Here is a 6,479-nt window from a genome sequence, read left to right on the forward strand (position 1 = left end):
AAATGACAGTGTAATTTGATCAAATACCCCATTGATACCCCAGTCTTCAGTGTCACATGATCCTTCAATCATTCTAATATGATGATTTGATGCTCAAGAAACAACATTTCTCATTATTATCAATGTTGAAAACAATTATGCACATTTTTATTTCAGGATTCTTTGATGAATAGAAAGTTCAAAAGAACAGCATTTATCTGAAATGGAAAGCTTTTGTAACATTAAACACTATTGTTCAAAAGTTTGGGGTCAGTAAGAATTTTGATTTAGTTTTTTTGGGAAAATAAATAAAATAAATCAATACTTTTATTCATCAAGGATTAATTAAATTGATCAAAAGTGACAGTAAAGACATTCATAATGTTACAAAAGATTCTAATTTCAAATAAATGCTGTTCTTTTCAACTTCCTGTTCATTAAAGAATGCTGGAAAAAAAATTGTACACAACTATTTCAACATTGATAATAATAGAGCATCAAATCATCATTTTAGAATGATTTCTGAAGGATCATGTGACACTGAAGACTGGAGTAATGATGATGCTGAAAATTCAGCTTTGATCACAGGAATACATTTTAAAATATATTAAAATAGAAAACAGTTATTTTAAATTGTCATAAGATTTAACAAAATTTGTGTTTTTGTTAAATACATTTTTAATAAAATAAATGCAGCCTTGGTGAGCAGAAGAGACTTCTTTTAAAAACATAAAAAATCGTATCGATCCAAAACTTTGAACGCCAGTCTCTATATGCTGCCTAACAAGGAGAATATGCACATGGATATTAAGTACATAACATGATGTTTATTTATTGCATGCACACAGTGACTGACAACTGAAAAAGTGGAAAGAATGTGTCCAGTGTGAATTCGCCCAAAAAGTCACTTAATTTACAGCAAGCTTAGTTATAGGAGTGTTTATTAATATGGTTATACTGATGCCATTACCCTCTTTAGGTCCGACTTCTCCTCAGGATATCACTGGTGACCCTGAAGTGGATGACGACTGGAGTGATGACGTCTTCCATGTTTAATGTTGACTCCTTCATAACTCCAGTCGCACCTGATATGAGTGTTGAGGTCCCGCGAGCTTCAGGCGGTCGAGCAGAGGACACTGTTGAGCCCGCAGCTGAATAATAAGAGGATAATTAGCCTATGGGTCAGTTTGCTAACAAGCAGTTCAATGGTTTATACTTTAAATGTGTAGATATGTATGGGTGTAGTTGTATATTTTATACTGATTTACACTACAGTTCACTGAAATAGTCTGTAGTGTGACAAATAAAAATTTAAAAGTGCTTATATTCAACTGTCTATGAATCAGAAAAATCTTGTTGAAATAGTTTTAGATGAAGTAGACCGTCCCTGCTTGACATTTCATGTCAATACCTCTTACTTTTCTTTTAACAGAAATCAGTTCCTGCTTTTATCTAATTGCCATTCAACTGGGTGTCGGAGGATTTGGAAACGTTTATGCAGCGACTCGTTTGGAAGATGGATTTCAGGTATTAATCTTCAATAATTACAATATCTATCTAGATAATTACCTTTTCGTCTTGAATTATACTAGTCTGACTCGAGCACTCTTAAGTACGTCTAATATTCACTATTTAGTGCACTTGACAAGTCAGACCTGTTTAAATAGTCAGACATGCTCTACATGTTTGTGAAATTCATGTAATAAATGAACTTTGAACAGATTCATTTTAAATAATTCTAACACAGATCCATTTTTGTGTTTTTCTTCAGGTTGCGGTGAAATTTGCCTACAATGACGATACAAAATGTGTCAGTCCCCTGTTCCCTGTCAGTCACTGTTTTCAATCTCATACATGATCTCATGTTAACATTAAACACAGACTATAAATGTTTTTTTAATAGACAATCTACCAATGTCAACAGTTTGTCCAGGACTGGCCTACAGTAAATCCTAAATCCATCTACTCTTCATAACAACTGTCTTTCTTCCAGGACGGTTATTCCAAGCCCGTCCCACTGGAGGTCGCTCTGCACGATCACGAGCCCTGGGTTCCTCGGATCATCCAGCTTCTGGACTGGCAGGTGGAGCCTGACCACTACATTATGGTCCTCGAGCGGCCCGTGTCCTCAAACCTTGTATGAGTTTTTGAAGAGCCTCACTGATGAGGATTTGGCACAGGTTATGATGCGCCAGGAAGCATACGCAGCTCAGACATGCTGTCACCGCGGGGTGTTGAACAGCGACAGCACAGCTGGAGAACCTGCTGATTACACTGGACACCCTCGAAGGCAAACTGATTGACTTCGGATGCGGTGAAATGCTTACCAGCGCATGTTACACGTCCTTTGCTGGTATGTGTAATTTCTCAAAGCTGTAAGGTGGGTCTCAAACTCTGGTGATGATGAGTTGATAGCCGTTCACACGGGACTCTGAGTGAGTCAAGCTCTCATCATTTTAGTTGCTGTTGTCTGCAGAATGACCCAGAGATTGAACTGGAGAAAGTCAGTCTCCACAACTGGTTTAAGGTATTAATTACATTTGGAAGATTTTCAAGTCTTTTTTGATTTGGTTCAACTTAGGGATGCACGATATATCCACCATATCAGCCGATATATGTAATTTTTTTATGTTATCATTATCAGCCTGATAAGAAAATTTGGCCGATATATTAAAGCCGATAAATAATGTATTATGTCCTTCAGCTGAGACACTTCAGCATCTGACGCATCAGATGACGTTCACGATGATTTTAAATTGCTTGAAATATGATTGGAATCACTTAAAAAGAGGTAAAAATACAGTTAAGTGCAACGCAAGTCTGTCATTTAGGCTACATACAATTATAATGAGGTATAATATATAATTGTGTGCTTAGGACATGGCTTTTAATGGTGAGACTTGTTTTTGTAATCAGGCTCTCAAAAATTACTTAACAATTTGGATTTATATTTATCGGCCAAAATATCGGTTATCGGCTTGATATCGCTGCATCCCCAGCTCAATGATCAGACTGTAGACATTACCTTTCAATACGTGCTGCAGCTCATCTAGTCAGTCCTCATGCACTGCACGGATGACGAGTAGCGCTGTATGTTTAGCTCTTCTGAGGTATGATACCTGTGGTCCTCCAGGAGCAGCTCTGGACACCCCTGCTAAAAGGTCGTTCACACCAAGAACAATAACTATAACGATAACTATATTTGCATCCTCACCAACAAACGGTAATGGTCTGTTTATTCTAAGCTCACGCACTGCGGTTTCAAAGTGTGTACAAGGTCACTGAACATGTTTTTGCTGTTCTTGTTGCATTTACACAGCTTTAACCAGCAGATGTCCTCGGCATGATGTGTTTAGAGTGAAGCTAGTGTAATCAAGCTAATAATATAACAGTGAGTTTAGCTGACGCAAGCAATATAGTGACATAAACAACACCTAGTCTTTTTCACCGCAACTTTAAAGGAAGCAAGACAATGTTGTCGAAACGAGCGCTGGATACCTGAGGTACAGTTGGTACTCAACCAGAATAATACTTATACCGCGGTAAAATTGGGGGGGTGTATTTGCTGCCTTTCACCGCTAAGAGGCGCTACAATCACAGACTTTGAAAAGTGTCAGCTTATTCTCTCTATTGCGTAATGTGGCGCGGCTCGTTGAGAACTGGCCAGCAGATATAAATTCAAGTGAAACATTGTCGTTAAACGAATTCATAATCCCAATACTATAATTACAGTACAAATTTAGAATTGAAACTAATTATTATAAATTATAATAAAACAGCTATTACTATTATTATAAAACAGCGCGTGAGTCGCCTCATGCTTGAAAAGTCATATTGAAATGCTCACAAAGGAATTTAAATTTAAATTTTATAACAAGTATCCGATTCCTGACCTCAAGTAATCCATTCCAGAACTGGTCTCGATTTTCGATTCCCAACCATAGTCACTTCTGCCTCTGTTTTTTCTACAAGGAAAAACAAAGATGTACTACACTTGGTCTCCCCTGTGGTATTGTCAACAAATTGCTTAGCTGGAGAAAATAATGATAATTGTCATTAGGCTTAAATATATACAGTCACATATTGACTAAAGTTTTCTATTGTCTTTTCACTAGCGGATGAGTGCAGACAAGGGTGGAAGTCTCGTAGAGACACCTACAGAAAGGAGAGGAGGAAGGAGTGTCCGGTCACAGGCTTCCTCAACCTCTTCCTAGAAGATAGAGTAACTGACAGTAATATGGTATTGGGGAAGCCCTGACCCCAGAGGAAGGAGAAGATGCCATGGCTGAGGAGACAACACACACACACACACACACACACACACACACAGTGTGAGGCGAGCCAGTCCAGTCCAGACAGGGCACTCGCTCAGGAGGAAGAGCCTTAAACCCCCAAATTCACAAACTAGTGTATGAAGCAGATGTGTGTAGGCCGGACACTGAACACTGGGCGAGAGTAACGGGCGGCAGCGGAGTGTGTGAGGGGTGTTCGCAAGCTTATTTCCCTCGCAGGTTTGTGTCAGCTGAACCGTGTGCTTTCTCCCTCACACACAAGAAGACTTGCATCAAAGTATTTGTTCCAACAGTGTTCATTAACTTATTTAATTTTTATTATAAATTTTTTTTTAAGTTAATATACCAGCAATAAAATATTGTCAACATTTCTGGTTATATGCGTTTCATATTACAAATCTCTCATATTCTACCATAACATATTGAAAACGTGTAGGGGACCCAGGTGAAAAAAAAGTACACTCGCATAATGTACTTCAAGTGCTCTATTTTCAAGCACTAGTTTTGTACTTAATATACCAAAATGTCTTCTTTAGTACCTAAGTTGATCTTGTGAACAAGTGTCTATCTCCAGTAAAGAAAATGTATTTAGTGACCACTTGTAGTAAACTTTAACCCCTCTGTGTGAAAGACACGTGGTGATGTAAGGCTTGAGTTCACTGAGCTCCTGAGAGCGACCCGTTCTGTCACAGATGTTTGTAGAAGCGTCTGCATGCCGATGTGCTTGATTTCATACGACTGTGCCATGGAAGTGATTGGAGCTCCTGAAGTCAGTGATTTTAAGGGGTGTCCCAATACTTTTGGCAATATAGTGTATTTGTCTGTGATTGATTGACTACAATGATCAACAATGACAACATGTTTTTGAAGCGTTGATCATTGTAGCCAATCACAGACATATATGTTGAGCGCGTGAACGCAATGGCCAATCAGAGGTGTTCGAGAATTGAGAACAGCGTTCAAAGTGCTAGAGGGAAGAGCTGGTACCGTCACATTTTTTAAATTTCAGTACCGACATGACAACTCTAGTTTATACTCTTTATACAGAAATGGACCATGGTGAACATATTTAGACAGTTTGTGAACCCTGTTTTGTTTTCAGACAGTTTAATGTAATTTTCACAAGTCCAGTACAATGTTACGGCAGCGGTCACAGTTGCAAGGCCACAAGAATCAATCCTCCGTAGGCTAGACCGTCCCATTGAACAACACTCGTTCCGACATTCGTGACCTTTGAAGTCCATGTCCTGCGAAGGATCCAGAGGAAAATAGCAACATTGACTCTAGAATGAATGAATCCATCGCTCCAGTGTCAAGCTAGATTAAACAGGGACTCACAGCCCATCTATATTACAAGACAAGTGAGAAACGAAAGAACCAACAGCAGGTTTCAGGTTGTCACAGGTTTCAGAAGCTAGAGATTGGACAGCAGACTTCACCTGTGCATTTACTGCGTTCTGGTTTCAGTGTATTTTTGAGCCATGGGTTGCAAGAGTTTATCTCCCAAGTCACACCTGCATGTAATCTTCAAATATTCTGAAGATAAGAGATTTTTTTCAAGTGTGTTTGATCAGCGATGTAGCGAAAACTGCACATTCTTGTGAAAGTGAAAGTGACACGTGACGGCCAAGTAGGGTAACCCATACTTGGAATTTGACCTCTGCATTTAACCCATCCAAGTTAATGCACACACATTAGGAGCAGAGTAGTGAGTAGTTAACACACACACACTGCAAACGTGGATACACACACCCAGAGCAGCGGGCAGCCTTTGTGTGGCGCCCAGGGAGCGATTAGGGGTTAGGTGCCTTACTCAAGGGCACCTCAGTCATTTCCCACCGGTTCTGGAATCGAACCAGCAACCTTTGGGTTACCAGTTCAACTCCCTAACCACTAGGCCATGACTGCCCCCTCTGCTAATTAAGAACGGCATGCTAATCATGCCGTACCTGTCATTTTCTCTGAAGCCATTTCATTTAATTTCAGTCTTTCAACTGAAAACGTATTCACACATTTCTGTGACTGAGATTGACTTGCGTTTACACAAGCGATAGATGTCAGGATTAACGCACATGCATGAAGCTCATCAAATATGATAAACAAAAGCTCAAACATGACTTGACACTCAAGAACCAATGACTTTTCTTCTCATGTGTCGAGCACGCTCGAGCTTCCGGAAGAACCAATACCATTTGTTCTTGCGCTTCA

The 6,479-nt window shown here is 39.4% G+C and overlaps 1 long non-coding RNA gene across 1 annotated transcript; it reads left to right on the plus strand.

The window, feature by feature from the left end:
* The first annotated feature begins 966 nt into the window (after positions 1 to 966).
* LOC309489852 lies at positions 967 to 1,794 on the plus strand. The gene is made up of 3 exons (XR_014202541.1): positions 967 to 1,160; positions 1,412 to 1,506; positions 1,751 to 1,794. It is a non-coding gene; the product is annotated as an uncharacterized lncRNA (long non-coding RNA).
* The last annotated feature ends 4,685 nt before the right edge of the window (positions 1,795 to 6,479 follow it).

The sequence above is a fragment of the Leuciscus leuciscus genome, assembly GCF_965113295.1.
Source record: "Leuciscus leuciscus genome assembly, chromosome: 24".
Lineage (NCBI taxonomy): Eukaryota > Metazoa > Chordata > Actinopteri > Cypriniformes > Leuciscidae > Leuciscus > Leuciscus leuciscus.